The sequence below is a fragment of the Lissotriton helveticus genome, chromosome 3_2 (assembly GCF_964261635.1).
Source record: "Lissotriton helveticus chromosome 3_2, aLisHel1.1, whole genome shotgun sequence".
In the NCBI taxonomy this organism is placed as follows: domain Eukaryota; kingdom Metazoa; phylum Chordata; class Amphibia; order Caudata; family Salamandridae; genus Lissotriton; species Lissotriton helveticus.
This window is the reverse complement of record NC_136062.1, coordinates 12,774,362-12,791,223: the sequence shown is the minus strand read 5'-3', so window position 1 is coordinate 12,791,223 and position 16,862 is coordinate 12,774,362. Positions and strand designations below refer to the sequence as shown.

Below are 16,862 nucleotides of genomic sequence, written 5' to 3'. Positions count from 1 at the left end.
CCCTGCAGTACTTTGGAAGATTGGTGCCCCACACTACAGAACCTCGTGGCAGCTAGCCTAGCTCCCAAGACCAGGAATGCTTATGAAGGGGCGTTTTGGGCTTACTGTGCTTTTTTGGGGAAGGATTGGGTTGATAGTTGGCATGACACAGGGGCACTCCTGCGGTATTTAGATACTTTGAATAAAGAAGGGAGCTCAGCGGCAGCAGCCAGGCGACATGTGGCAGCAATCTCCTTCTTCGCGCAAGTTAAGTGCAAGGGGGACCCTACCAATAGTTTCATTGTTAGGAAGGCCCTAAAAGGGTGACAACACCTACAGGGATCAGCACCAGACACAATACGCCCAATTGGGATTGAACTACTAACATCTCTACTAGCAGCTCTGGATGGCATCTGTAGCTCAACATGCAAGGCTTTGCTATTCAGAACCGCCTTTTCATTGGCTTTTTATGGGGCCTTAAGGATAGGGGAGCTGGTGGCGCAGAATAAACAGGATGTGCAAGGGGGGCTTAAGCATGCAAACGTGCAGGGCAACACCTTATTAATATCTGTAAAAAAAGCCCAAAACAGATCAGGAAGCCCGTGGTGAGGGGATAGTACTCCACTGCGCACATAATAAGCTTGCTGCCACGGGACTCAGCTAGAAACATTCCTACGACAGAGAAATAGTGGAATGGGAGAGCATTGCTAATACATGCAGATGGTACCCCGCTCACCAGGTTCCAATTTAAAAGGGTCATGGAGATGGCAATAAACAGAGCAGGTTTGGATCCTAGGTGTTTTGGAATGCACTCGTTCAGAATAGGGGCTGCCACTGAAGCAACAGCTAGAGGTTTGCACAGCAGGAGTGTAAAAAGGATTGGGAGGTGATCCACCAATTGTTATAAGGGCTATGTGCGGCTACACATGCTGTGAGTGGGCAATTCACACTTGGATTGATGCATGTCCCATCTCTGCTTGCATTTACAGTTTCTCAAACCTGTCACACAGGGGGGAAACTGGCGGCGGCGCACCAGCAGCAAGATCCAATACAAGGACGGGCACATCCACAGGAAGCAGGGCCACATGTTGTTTGGGTCATTGGCCACTCATATGCAAGATGTTTGAATGCAGTTCTTCTTTCAGGGAATTATAAACACAGAGTTGAACAGGCCGGTTTTAGGGTGCCATTTCATGGAAAAGGAGGGTTCTGCCGTAGTCAGTTCAGGGGCTTCATCACAGATATTTTGGGTAAGCATGTGGCTCCACTCAGCATAGTTATCATACACTTGGGTGGGAACGATCTGGTAAACCTGGGTAGAAGGGGGCTGATGGAAGCCATAATCTTAGAAGTGGGTAGGTTAACTAAGACATGCCAGGGGTGCAGGGTCTCAGATGATACCCAGATTTAAATGGAGGGGGGGGGGAGATTCTGTTAAAGTGTTGAATCATTCAGTAAGGATAAAATAGGGAAATTGTTCAGGTCTCCTCAGCTGCAAACGATCGCACACAGGTGTATCAGGGGGGAGCCGTGCTTCTTAAAAGACGGGGTCCACCTGACTAAGGTAGGGAATGAAATCCTGTTAGAAAATATAGTTGCTTGGTTGGGGAGTTTTAAGGACAGGGCATGACCTTTCAGTGAGGAAGTTTGGTGGGGGGGGCCAGATAGTTGGTCAACTAAGCTGCCCTGTGGCGGTAAGGTCATGATTGGTGAGCAGTACATTTAAGGTCCTTAGAGGGCGGTGCCATTCTTAAATGGGGTCGCCCAAGGGGAGGGACAAGTGGTCTCTCCTAGAACTCCAGGGGCAGTTACAGCCAGTTGGCTAGATGGGTGCGGGGAGAGGGGAGTCACGCTTTCTCTCGGCTGGTTGGCCACACCGCACGTGCACAATGACGCCAGTAAACGGCGCAGAAATGCAAGGGCCCCCTTTAATGGAGTTAATAGAGCATACTGAGGTAACCAGGGGGGTGGGGTGGGAAGTACCCTCACGGTAAACGGGCCCTCTGCACATGCGCACTTCAACTGGAGGGCGTGGTTAATTGATAAGGCTCTGACACCAGTTAGTGACCTTGCCACAGGCCCAAGTAGGATAAGCAGAAAAGTAAATGCTGTATGATTATGGATGATATGTTAGAGTCGGATAGGAAATATCTTTCTACTAGAATTATGTTAAGGTCAGCCATCTGAAATCTGTATTTATCAATTGTAATCAATGTCATGAAAATGTTTTTCTGCGTACTCATGTAAATATTATTTATTTCAATTTTGTTTTATTTTAATGTTTAATAAATATGGCCGGGGGTTTTACTACCCCCGCTTCCAAAGAAATTCCTCTCATGTCAATTAATAAGGTTTGATAAGGGAGGGGGGGGGGGGGTTAGGTAGCCATACTAGCTCTCCCTGCCCGCGTTCACTGCAGCCAAACATGGCTATTTCCAGGCTGAACTGTTCCCTTCCCAATCTGCATATTTCCGTTCCAGCCGCTGAATACAAGAGGGAGAGGTACTTGTGGAAGGGTTGATGGCAGTAGGCTGCTTGCACCCAAAACACAATTAATGAGGGGTTAAGATAAAGTCTGGTACACGTGACAGGGGGCGGGTTACATTGAGACAGCACTATAGACACCTCGCAAGCACGGAGAGTCCGATTGCAGTATGTGTGTGTACGTGCAGGGAGAGCACACTGTTCCACCACTGCTCTGTTCTTCTAGCGATGCGGACAGGGCTCTCATGAGAATGTTTGCCAACCGTTTTAATAAAAAAGTCTCTTGCTGCAAGCCTGTGGGTGATTTTTTACAGAACAATCCGTTTAAAAAGAAGGAGCGCTTTTATTTTGGAGGGCCCACGTTACAACTTTGGCACATTTCGAGAAATGCAACGTTCACGGTTTTATCCACAATGGTCTATATTGTTTTAAAAAAACATTTTTTTATTGTTTCACAGCATCAGCTTTTATCAACATTGTTTAAGCAATCATATACTCCTGAAAAGTCCCCCAAATATAAATACCCATCTTGCATTTCCTTGAGCCTTTAGCAGACAACAAATTATATTTTAAATTGTACATGTTATACATTCTAGCTCGCCACACTTCGAAAACAGGAGCCTCAGGTTGCAGCCAAGCAGCACTAAATACAACCGGGCAACAGTCATAGCCAAAAACAATAAATAACGATGTTTATACATTGGTATACCAAGCTCTAAGTCAGATCCAGTGCCTAACATCATTATGGCTGAAATAATACTAATAAGCATCCCAGTTATAACAGACAAAAACGTTTCAATATTACTAAGATATACAGACAGCTTACTACAAGCATAAAATACATGCAACAATCTGCATTGTCACTCCCACAGCAAAAACACTTGCCATCATACCTCCCTCCCCATTTCAACATCTTTGCAGGTGTATAATATAAATTTAAGACAGTTTTAAAAAACTGAGCTTTCAAATTCGCAGATAGAAATGTTTCTTGAGCCATAATAATGACCTTCTCTAAAGACATCACTTGTTCACCCAGAACATTAGCCCATTTTAGGTTATTTTTCTCCAAATTGTCTGCCTTTGATGATAACAATATTTTATATAAAGCCCCTATTTTCTCCTGACTTTTAATTGATTGAACCAGTTTATGGTATACTATTACCAACCTTTTCTTACTTAAAAAATCTTGGATTTGGAGAAACTTAAAAAACTTAGTCCTGGGTACATTATATTGCCTAGCGAAATCTGAAAATGATAAATTAAGCCCCTCCCCATAAAAAAAATCACCGATTTGCACAATACCTTTACGTCTCCAGTTTCTAACCACAAAGTCCCAAAAAATGGAAGGCAAAATACGTACAGCATTAGTGGGAGTGTAATATGTTATGCCAGTTAAAGAGAATTTTGTCCGAATAACTTTTCAAACCTTGAAGGCAGCCTCCATAATCTTAAAACGAGTCAGTAGCTACCATCAATTTCCTTGAACAAACAATTTTTGACTTCCGCCACAAGTAATACATGAAAGATTGATGGAGCTTCTGCTGCATTACTGACCTCTTCCCCGGTCAACAATACACGCATTTTGAGTAGAAAACAGGCATAATAATAAAATGTAAAATCTGGTATTGACCAACCACCCTTGCCTTCTCTTGGCAGTGTCATAATCCGCATTACTCTGCTAGGTCCAACTGGGGCCCATAGAAATTTAGCACTTGCAGTTTGCAATTGCTGAAGTTGCTCTTTAGTCACCTCTAAAGGAACGGATCTAAAAAAGTATAGAAGCCTAGGTAAAATATTAATTTTTAAAATATTGCCTCTACTCACCAACGTAAGTTGTAGACAGCCCCATCCTGCTAAAGATTCTTTGATCTTGAACATATCTATCCAATTTACTTCTAGTAGTTCCCTCATAGATACCCAGGTTTTTATCCTTAGGTATGTTACCTCCTTAACAGATCTTGGATCCTCGGACATCATATTAATTGTACATAGTATTGCGTGTTTTCGTCTTATTTAACTTATAACCTGATACATGTTCAAATTCTTGTGCTTACCGTTCTATTTCTATTACTGCCATGGATGGATCACTAGTAGTGATAGCGATATTATCCGCATAAGCGAATATGGAATGCTGTATTTCCCGGACAATAAATGGTCCCACTAAGGGGCTACCATCCAACATATTGACAAAAGGATTAATATACATAGAGAATAATAAAGGGGAGCAGGGACAACCCTGCCGGGATCCTCTAGTTATTTCCACAGGTTCCGATACCCTACCCCTAACACAGATCCTAGCAATTGGTGATTTATATAACACCTGAAATGCCTGAATAAATCCTTGTCCAAATCCTGCTCGACCCATGATGTGCCATAAATAATTCCATGAGACGCGATCAAACGCTTTCTCCGCTTCGAATAATATTGGTCCCAGATCCCGTCCTTCAGCCTGAGCGACATCAAATAATGTCACAACTTTATTAAATATGAGCCACTGTCCCTCGAGAGGGGATAAAACCATTCTGGTGTAGAGATACCAAAGGAGATATAACTTTTGCCAATCGATTTGCCAATATTTTGGAATACATTTTGCCATCACAATTAAGCAATGAAATTGGTCGGTATGAACCCGGAATCCCAGGTGGTTTCCCCTTCTTTTTAAAAACAACAACAGTGGCTTCATCCCGTGTTTTAGGTGCCTGACCTTTTTGAGTGGCACATATCGTCTCTAACAGCTCCTTCTTAAAATCATCAAAGAATACTCTATACAACTCCACGGGGAGCTTATCCAGACCAGCAGCCTTCCCAATAGCTAATCCATTAACAGCCGCCTCTAATTCATCCTTAGTAGTACCACCATCAAGCAACTCCACCTACTCCAGGTCTAACTGTATAAATTCCCCAGCATCCGGCATGTTGTTCACCTCACCCTGAATCTTCTGCTGAGTATAAAACTCAGTATAAAACTCAGTATAAAACTCAGTATAAAACTCAGTATAAAACTCAGTATAAAACTCAGTATAAAACTCAGTATAAAACTGATGAAAATGGCAAGAATTCACCGGGGATCACATGCGATTAGACCAGAGCTATCCCTAAGGCTGGTAATTCTCTGAAAGGATTCTTTCATCCGCATTCGGAGCGCCAAACATCACCCTAACACCTCTCCATACTCAAGGCACTCCCTTTCATAAATCAAATATTTCCTTGCATTCTCTTTATTCCAGAGTGTATTAATATTCACCCGACATCGTGCAGTATTAGATTCCAACCCTGTGATGTCTTTACCCTGTGCAATCCCCTGTGTTAGTTTTGCCTCAGTAAACGTCAATTTTGAATATAGGTCTTGTTATTCGACCTTGGCCATCTTTTGATAATGAATACCAAAACTCGTCACTGTATCTTTATTGTTAAAAAAAAAACTCCTTAATCCATATTCTCATATGGTCCTTAAACCCATTAGCAAGCAATAGTTTCCTATCAAACATGAAGGTTCCTGGAGCACACTCAACCGAGAGTGCTGAAAATTCCAGTGCTATTGGTGCATGGTCAGATGTAATCCTAGGGTATAACTATCTGGGCCCTGACAAGTAGCTCAGTAGATAAATAATCAAGACAAATCATTTTTTGGTGAGGGAATGACTGGATGAAGATCAGCCGTCTGAAGCTGAACTCGGAGAAGACAGAGGCCCTCATCCTCGGCTCCAACCGTCAGCCTGGGATGACTCCTGGTGGCCAACAGCACCGACCACGCACGCAACCTAAGAATCATCCTCGACTCAACGCTCTCAATGACCAAGCGAGTCTCCTCCTCCTGCTTAAACACCCTCCACATGCTCCTCAAGTTCTACAGATGGATCCCGACAGATACAAGAAAGACAGTCACCTAGGCCCTCGTCAGCAGCACTCTACTACGGAAACGCCCTCTACGCGGGAGCCCCGACCAAGCTCATCAATCGACTACAACGCATCCAAAAGGCCTCGACACGACTGATCCTCAATGTACCACGACACGGCCACATCAGACCCCACTTGAGAAACCTGCACTGGCTCCCAGTCAACAAGAGGATATCCTTTAAGCTCCTCATCTTCGCACACAAGGCACTCCACAAGACCGGCCCAGCCTACCTCAACAGACGGCTCTCCTACACCCCCGACCGCCAGCTCCGCTCCGCCGACCTCTCACTCGCCACCGTCCCACGCATCCGAAGAACGACCGGTGAGAGATCCTTCTCCCACCTCGCCGCCAAGACATGGAACATCCTCCCACTGAGCCTACGACAGACCCAAGACCTGCTGACCTTCAGGAGGACACTAAAGACCTGGCTGTTCGATCAGTAGCGGCCCCCACCTCCTCCCCCCAGCACCTCGAGACCCTCACGGGTATGTAGTGCATTTAACAAATGACTGATTGATTGATTGAATAAAATGTATACCCAGGCTCTAATGGTTGTATACTGTCCCATGCATCTAGTAATCAGTGATCCTTCACCAGATTGACTAATACTTGGAACACCCTTGGTTTCTGGCCCGTATATGCTTGCCTTCCCCTTTGTAGTTCTTTATTAACCAAGTTAACATTAAAATCTCCACAGAGAACTAAGGGAGCCGACCTGATGCAAGTTCGATATTCAATTCTTCTAAAAGTATCGTTTCATCAAAATTTGACCCATAGATAGTGCAAATTGTAAACGTAGAAATGCCAAGGACACATTCCACAATCACCCATCTCCCATATTTGTCGGCTAAGACACGCCCTGTGCTTTGAATGGCAGGTTTAGCCAATATTGCCGCCCCCGTGTCATTGATGTTTGCGGTGAAGCTACAAGCAGTACAAACCCCAAATCAGTTAATACAGAGAGTTTACCTCAAGGGACATGCGTCTCTTGAATACATATTGCAGCCGATTGGATCAGACGCAGTTTCGCAGCAACCCTCTTTCTTTTATTGTAATTGTTGAGGCCACACACGTTAAAAGTACACATTTTCAACCCCCTGGTAGCCACAAACAAGTAAACATAAATGCATTTTGTGAGCCGTACCTAACAGACATTTTAAACAAGAAAACAATTCTTCTACTGCCTACAACTATTCCCAATCTGATGCTGTGAAGCTTTCCCCTTATTTGCCCCCCTACCCTCGACCCCCCCTACCCCATCTCCCCTGCAAGCCAACACTCCCCCCCCCTCCCCCCAACAAGGCTTTAGGACTTATTGTCCTTAAGATGAAAAAAGCTTTCATTTATCCGCTGCCGTTGCTTGCACCTCCTCTCAAGAGTGGAGGACAAAATAGAAAAAACCACCACTAAAAATATAATATCTGCGAGAGAAACCCTAGTAGCAGGAAGCAAGATACACTAAGACCCTAAACCATGGCACCTTCAAAGCCAGACGAAAAAAAAAAAAGGAACCTCTTCACCTGATGAATGGATTTATTCCACCCATCCCCTGCTATAAAACAGTATTAACAAAAATCCTATATAGAGTTTAAATACTCCTTTGCGGAGCCCTCTGAGTAAAAAAAATGGGTGAGATCCTGAAATATAACCTTGAGTTTGGCTGGGTTCAATAAATACGCTTGTGCCCCTTTAGCCTGAAACGTTGGAATGAGCTGAAGCAACTGCCACCGGCTCACTACAGTAAAGTGGCAAAAATCAGGCCTTACAAAGAATTCAAAATCCTTCCCGGCCCTCTTTTTATCAGGTCGGGCTAGCTGAAACACATCTTCCCTAGCTAAATAGCTATTAAAAGAGATCAGGATCGCTCTGGGCTTGTTAGCGTGGCCTGAATTTGAGCGAATATTAAATGGAAAACGGTGTGCCCGCTCAATCTCCCTAATCCCAATCCCATCTGGTGAGCTCGGGGAAGGCATCAGTAAATGAACCAACAATGAATTTACATACATCCTGCCCTTCCCGCCCCCCCAGAATGTGTAGCACTCTCAGATTTGATCTTCGTGCGCGGTACTCTAAGTCCGCTAATTTCCACTGGGTGCCGTCTCTCATAGTACGAAGAGATTCAGTCAAAGTTTTCTGCACCACAAGTTCATCCTCAAGGTTTGAGATATGTGTTTATGCTTCCGTGAATCGAGCTGTGACTTGGCGACCCTGCGCACAGAATTCTGTATCTTCTGACAGAGGTTCTGTACCCTCTGACCCTCCACTCTGGTTTCTTCATGATGGGACATTATTGATTGGTAAATCAGCGTTAGAGCGATATCGTCCTCTGGTTATTCAATATCCACTTGCATATTAGTACTCAATGTTTTATGTTCAGGCTTTTTACGTACAGTAAGTGGTCTACCGTCTTTAAAACTCGCCAGAATCCTCCAGGTATGCACTGCTATTATCGCTGTCACCGACACCAATCGCCTGTGTAGAGAATATATCCCCTAAGTCCTCACATGACGAGATAGATCGCTCTGACAAGGAAAAAAAGTCTCCAGATTCGGCATCTTGTGTTGAGGCTAGTATATCTCCACGAGTATCACCATTTTCATGAGCCAAATTCACTACCCCCGGCTCCCTTACCTTTAAATCAGATTTAGAAAGGATATCGATAGTGTCATCCACATCACTCACAATGGCTCGACCCCCTGCTAAAGTGTTGAGTATCCGTATAGGCATAGTTATAGTTGCTGTTACGGGTGGCCTCCCCCCTACCTCATATTGAGAGTACCCACACATCTGACTGTCCGGTACCCCCAAAGGGCTGGAATAATTGGTGCGGTAAGAGCAACAAACCCCGACATAGACACTCCATTTTCTTCACTGGTTAAATTAACATTAAGAGCAGCGTTCTCGCCGCCATCCTCTCCCCTTCCATCAACCCCCTCTGCCAATTTGGGGTCTACATTCTTGGCCTTCTTCTTTAGCTCCTTCCCACCCAAAAACAGTCCGGGAATAGTTTTTTTTAGAAGCGTCATCCACTTCGACCTTATTAACATTTAGGTCTCACTTTGCACTTTTTGCGGGGTTACCTGGAGTCTTTTCTCTAACTCCCCCGCTAGCCGGGTCCTCTTGCTGCCGCTGTCTCCCATGCGCCCCCTTAGGAGGTATTATCCGGCAGAGGCTTACTCCCCTCGAGTCTCTCTACACACCGCAGCAGCACCAGACTGCAGCCCAACACCAGAGCCCAATCAGAGCGACTGCCAAACAGCCCCGCGAGAAACCACCAAACTTTGCTGCAGCCGCCGCTGAAGCAATCCACATCGCCCAGCATCAATCACAGGTGAGCGTGCAGCGGGAACTTAAGCAGCTTCAGCTTCTCGTATTGTTTTCCACACGGTTTCTTTTGCGTTCTTTTGGCGTTTTCCTTTTTTTTTTCCTCCCCCACACTCCTTCAGGGCTTCAAGGCTTTCCAGGATTTCTCTCAATAAGCCCCTACGAGCCTCGGCAAGTCCAGCTTACACGTCCACCCTCGCGGACGCCATCTTGCCTTTTTCCCACAATTGTCTATTCTCAATGTGAAAATAGAATTGCTAAACTGTCCTAACACTAGAAGTATGCATCACAAAAGTACATGTACAGTGGGGATGCACAATGCATCAGAGCAGCACTGCATCAAAAACTGCAGTTTCTAGATATCTACTATTTACCTTGCCAGCCTAGTGAGGGAAAGTAAATTATGCTATATTACAACTCGTAAACAAACAGCTGGCACACAGAGCAGTAAGAAAAAGGCCTGAACACTTATCATGAAACTATTCACCTCCGCCATAGGTATTGCTTTGTCTCAGTTGATGATATTTAATTTAATAGGAGTGGCTGACTTAACAAATTAACAACATTGATTTATTTCCACATCTGCAGTTTATTGCTGCAACTTCCTCTATACCTATTGCTACGTACAAATCCGTTTAATACTTTGTTTCACATTTCTGTTTCTAGGTGTCAGTTTAATATGCGTCGAAAAAAAAAAAAACAGTCAAGCAAATAGTTTGCATCTTTAAAAAGCTATTTGTAATTTACTATTTTAAAATGGTTGTCTGCCATGGTGAAACAGTAAAATGAAAATATTCAATTTCTCTTGACAAATTTATTTCGATTATAAAAGTACAATAAAACATATATAAGATCAACAATTGTTATACATAAAAACTATACAAGTCAGAAAAATACCAAAGTTTAAACTTTGTACTATTGGGTCAGAATCACTTGCAAAACATTACACCCCAGTCCGATAGTTCAACTGTACAAGTAAACCTATGCAATTTCATAAAACTAGGCAAAGAGGACAGAAGTTGCGTAGAGCCAGAGCATCTTGTACCAATTTTGCAATAAAATGTATTCTCTCCCTCCACACAACAGTTAAACCCCATTTGACACCCTTTTAGACCAAAATGGCAAGTGAGAACTTGCAATTGACCAATAGGCAATAAAGTGCAAGTTATTCATTGGACTCCGACAGATGTCTAACATCTAATGCAATAAAGTGACATTAAAACTAAAACGTAATTATTAAAATATTTAAAAACATTAGTTAAAATACAATAACAAAGTCAGGGGTAAATAAGAGAGGAATACAAAAAGGCTAACTGCATGGGCTTGCGGGAGGATTTGGAACAGTATAAGAGCTGCCTCTGCCTAGCTCTCCCACATGGGTGTACATAGAATTGTGAAGACTCCTATTCACTTGCTTGGACACACAGTGATCATCATATCAGGCAAATATAAGATATTTTGATACAGCAAAAGCCACCATCCTGGAACTGTTGGTCCTTAATACCTGGAGAGCCTCCAGGTCCCTCCTAAAACTCAATGTTCTACAAGCATTTTTTCCTGTGGTGGGCATTAGCTGAGCAGAAAAAAATTATACGGGATATGGTCTCTGTAAGCCCTCAGCAAGCGGATACTGAAAGCTCTAATATTATAATGGCCATTGGTGCATCACAATACATAAAGACGCAGACACACAAGCAGCCATCTTGTTATATTTTTACTTTAACAACAAAAACATTCCAAGATGGCTTCTTGTGCGTGTCTGCACACCGGCAGACATCTTGAAATGGTTGTTCTCACAGAAAAAAACCACACTAAAAGGATTCCCGTATGTGCATACATTGAGATGCAATATTGAAATTTTTCTATTTACCTCTAACATAGTTGAGGTCTATATTTTACATGATAAATTAAACAAGCAAGACCAATTGTATTGCAAATGCATTTGAGGCCTTATGAGTATTTAGCCATGTAGCAAATTATGTGCAGATGGTCGTCCGCCTTTGTTTCTAATTTATTTACGTTTGTAGCATTTGTGTTACACAGTGCTTTAACTTTATATGTTTAAAGATATAAAGGGCGGCATGCCGCAAACGGCACTAAAGTAAATAAATAGAAAAGAAAGGCGGGCGGCTACCATGTTTAAAGCTAAAGCCGATGTAGAGGTTCCAAAGTCGGCAATGTTTGCAGCTTGTAGGTTGGCTTTTGCTTTAAACATGGCAGCCGCCTGCCTTTGTTTTCCATTTATTTACTTTTGTAGCATTTGCGGCATGCCGAGCTTTAACTTCACATGTTTAAAGTTAAAGTACGGCGTGCCGTTAATGGTAATAAAGTAAATAAATAGAAAAGAAAGGCAGGCGGCTGCCATGTTTAAAGCTAAAGTTGTCGCACAAGCTGCAAAGCTGGTAATGATGTAAAGGTGGCCACCCGCCTTACTTTTCTATTTATTTACTTTTGCAGCATTTGTGGCACGCCACACGTTAGCTTTAAACATGTGAAGGTAAAGCATGGCATAGCATGCCATGAATGCTACAAAAGTAAAGTAATAAAAAAGAAAGGTGGGTGGCCACTGTGTTTGAAAATTGAGAGAACAGGATGCAAAGAGTGCACAAACAAAGGATAAAGCAGTCAGAGAAAGGATACCGTATTAGGCCAATATTCCGGGGGAGGAGTAAGACACAAGAACGAGGGACATACACCCACAAAACAACATACAGAACAAAGCATTTCAGAATGACACACATTTTAACCAATGGGCAGCCAGGGTGTGGCCAAAGCCTGTAAAAGTTGATACAGCATGCCTCAAAGAGTAGCGAATGTGTGCCGGCTAGGCTCAATCTAAAAACTTCACGGGAGTGTCAGATAAGGAGCAACCCACCCAGTAATGCTTTGCAGCTGCTGGGCACTAAAGAAAAGTGCAAATACATCATTTTAAAAAATGGGGAGTGGGGTGGCAATGGTTAGGAGAGCACTGAGGAGCATCAGACAAATGGGGGGTGGTAGATAAAGTGGGGAGGGATATGCATCTCACCACATTACCGTTCGGTATGATCCTGGACCATACCACAAAAGTCAACTAATCCTGCAAATCCTAGCAGTTAAGCGTTTTATAGCATTTCTTAAAGAAAGTGGTTGGTATCTCAGAATCCACTGTGAAGCTGGTGGATATGTTCAGTACAGTGAACGCCAACTCAATTACGGATTCATTAATATCCATCTATAACTTCCAATACTGTACTTATTTCAGTATACCATGGAGGCTAGATCACGATCAAAACCACCTGGAGGTAGAACTAATGGCGTCAACAAATGTATAATAAGAGGCTAACAAGGCAGTGAAGTCCTGATAAAAGCCCAGGTGCCAATAGTCCACAGAGTCTAGGGCTAACACATTTTGACTCCATGTAGGGTGTAGGACCATTATCTCCAACACAAACCTTTTTTGTATTGCTTTTAATCATACCAGGGACACCACTAATGATGGGTGTTCAGAGGTATTTTTATGCAAAGACCCTGGCAGGAATGTATCCAAAATGCTTCCTGGAATATGGTTGCGCCCATCATGGTTTGTTAGGGACAAGGAGGATGAGATCAGATGATGAAGCATGCCACCAACTGGTCTGAGGGTCCAAACAAAACAAGACTTGCTTCAATTCATTAGGGCCAAACCTCCTATCCATTTGTGGGCTTTTTGTGTTCTTTGCTGGGTTAACATATAGGATACTTTTTGGTATCTAGATAGTGGTTACGGGAGGACGTATCCTATTAATTTTCTCTCTTCTGCCCCCTCGTAGTGGTAGATCCTCTGGTAACCTCCTGCAAGATTAGTTATGGTAACAAGTGCTCTTGCCAGAGCGTTTTGAATTTGTTAGATTTGCTGAATGGATTTTTTTAGAAAGGCCAAGGAAGAACATATTACAAAAATCAACGTGCAACAGAATGACAGCCTAAACCACTTTCTTCTGCACAGTTTATGGAAGTAAAGGGAGAACCGTCCATAACAGTTCCATATAATAGATCAACTTTCATCCCAGGATTTTTAACCACTTTGGGAGTGGGAGGACAGCCTAGATCCAGAGGACATCATTCAGGGAGCCAGGACTCTTAGGTGCCCCTCTCCTCAAAGACTCTAATCCATTTTATCGCAATTTAGTTTAGGGACTGACACCTCGTCCAGTCCGCTACAGTCGACATGCAACTGAAAAACCTTTGCCTGGATACGTTCAGGTCCCCAGCAAAGATACCATTGTTTGTAAATCATGAGCTTATGACCTGAGCGCCAAAGCCAAAACTGAATAAGCTTGTCTCTTTGCTATAAATGTTGAAGATCTACTTGCTGCAGATGTTGAAAAGTGTAGGATTACAAATTAAGCCATGCAAATTTATATACCACAACATTAGCGCTGGATCACAAAGGTTTGAGTTTACTGCGTAAGACCGGTTACTCTGGAAGGAGATCAGCCGCCTTAAATTAAGATAACAAAAGCTGAACTCCCTGAGCTGATCAACCAGAGCAGTGTGTTCAATGGTGTCAAAGGCTGTGCTGAGGTTCCATATTATCACCGCAGTACAACTTCTTCTATCAAGCTTCATATGGATTGAGCCGCCTCAGTGCATGCAATGCCTGGAACCTGGCTTACAAAACCTAATTGCTTCCATCAAAAAGTCTTCCATAACCCAACTGCTCAGTACCAGCAAAAAGCTTCAAGTAAGTCTCTATTAATCTTAGTGGATTGCAATTTTTGGCTGTAAGGCGATAGAGGCTGTCCAAGAAATCCATGTTGCCTAACACTTTTTTGGGAGAAATTACAGATGTGTTATGCAGTTGAAAAAAGCTAACAGCAAGAATATTTCAGCAAATAAAGGCTACCTATGTGTGAGGGTTATGTGTTTGTTTGAACACGTTTTTCGCCATGTGTGCAAGTGTACCAATGGGCCATGCAAAGCATTGTTACTTAGTCCTGCATTATTTCCAAAAGGCAAGAGATTCATGGCATCTCCAACTGGCTCAAACCAGGTATTGAACAGCAAAGATTCGACATTATGAAGACCCATGCATAGGTTATTATGTATTGCACAGAAGAACAATAGGTTTTCAATATTTGCAAATAGCCAGCAACCATCCCTGAAAGAGACATTAGTGGCCTGAAGTATATGCAAAAGAGCCCTGGTGAAAAGGGGATAGCTGTGGTATTCTTGAGAAAGCTCTTGGGGGAGGCAAGTTAAAGGCGTCAAACGCGACAATAGAGTTTTATTGACAAAGAGCACTTCAACCAGGCTACGGCCAATTTTACTGCAAACGCTGAACCTAAACTCTTGAGGCAGATCATGATCAGCCATGCTTATGATGGCCATGCTGGTCCTACAGGATCAAATATAGTCGTATAGCACCAGCATGTTTAATCATTTTCTCAATGACGTTCAGGATATTTTGCGTCAGACAAGGTAAATTGATCAGTTTCTGCCAAGGTGGAAGTTCACTAGGGCGAGCAGACAGCATGATTTGTGTAGAGGGGCTTTAATCGTTTTAGAAAATCTTCGTATTCTTGACTCCGGTTAGCTTTCCACTTTCTGCAGAGCACATAGACCTCTTTCCACTGATCAGAAAACTGCTTCAACTTACAGAAAGGGAACCTTGGAGGAGGGTGATTTTTTACAGCCTTTCCTACAAAGTATTTCCCTTTAACTTCATACAGGCATCGGGAACTACTTTTGAAATGTGGCCTATATTAATGGCTTGTCGCAGGGATTCTGCTCCTACACATAACTGTGCACAGAGACCCAGGACCTCAGTGAATTGTGGTGTACCAAAAAACTCACCTAGAAACCCTAACCAGCTAGCATTGTCCTATGTAGCACTTGGACGCCTCCGGGCAACAATTCGCGCTCTATAAATCTGCAAGTTTACAAGTTTATATCAAAGAACCAATGATTAGACAACCCAGAACATCAGACTTAGGTTATACTCAGGAATGGTGGGAAGCAAGAACACTTTTGTTATAATCTCATACCAGTCCACAAAAGGAGTAAAACAGACACTGAATGGTTAACATATTTATTTTAACGATGTGCTCTAAGATCAGGGGTGTGGAAATTTAAAAAAAATCGACTTGGCCAATGGACAAAATGTTACAGAAATCTACTTGTCCTGGGAAGATATCTGCTTGCCCCACCTATTCCATATATCACTGAGGTGGGTCTGCACGGAGAGAACCTGCACTGCAATCAGTGCAACATACTATGTAATATAAAGTTCAAATGCAAGTCAAATTATGCAATGCATGGTCATACACCTTTAAATTCAACTATTGCACTGGCTGGAAGTACAGTATGTGTGCAGATGTGTCAGTGTGCACTGCACCCAATTATTACCCTGTATGAATGTGACAAATTTTCTAATTTAAAGAAATAGTGCCGAAAGGCAGAGTACTGGCTGGTAATTGACTACATTTCTTGAAGCGTATTTGGCATAGACTGTGCCGGAATATGAACCTGTAGGGCAGAAGGGTGTTCTCCATCCTAGGGCCAACTCATAGCTGTCCAGTTTCAAAAATACTCACATGTGATCATGCTCTGATAAACGTGTGGATGGGAATAACCACTTCTCGGCAGAGTTTATGAACTGTTCATGGGGCAGCACAAATCACATAGCAGAGGTGTTTAGGTCACTGAAGCAGTATCCACAAGTATGAATACACAAGAGGAAGTAATGGGCAGTTACATCAATCTCTCCTTTTACACTCCTGGGCAGGTGTGGTGTGATTATATTATTGTGCATTCACTGCTACATTTCCACATTCTTCTAGCACACAAGGAGCATACGCAACACTGGCAGTAGCAGTATGGGGTTCTCTTGTGCACAGTACTGGTAAGTAATGGCACCAGCAGAGTAAGCTTACCTAACATGAGGGGGTGCAGATAAGCAATAGATGTGCAAGCTTGTCTTACTGAGATTTGTAAAGTACTCACTTTTTTCTTTAAAATCCAAGTTCTCTGCCACTTGTCTCTCTCCTTCCAATGTCCCTAGCCCCCCACTGCCCACCCAAATGTGCGTGTTGTCTTCCGGGAGATCCTGTAATTCTGTTGCAGGATGCTGATATACGAGTATTGGGGGGCCTGATGAAAGATACGGTTTTACAGTGCAGCAACTTGTCCAATCAGTTTCTTTATTTCAGAAGCT

At 43.1% G+C, this 16,862-nt stretch overlaps 1 protein-coding gene across 2 annotated transcripts in view; it reads right to left on the bottom strand.

The window, feature by feature from the left end:
* Nucleotides 1-16,862, bottom strand: part of HOMER2 (homer scaffold protein 2) — a 697,936-nt gene that overhangs the window by 101,321 nt on the left and 579,753 nt on the right. The window lies entirely within an intron of this gene.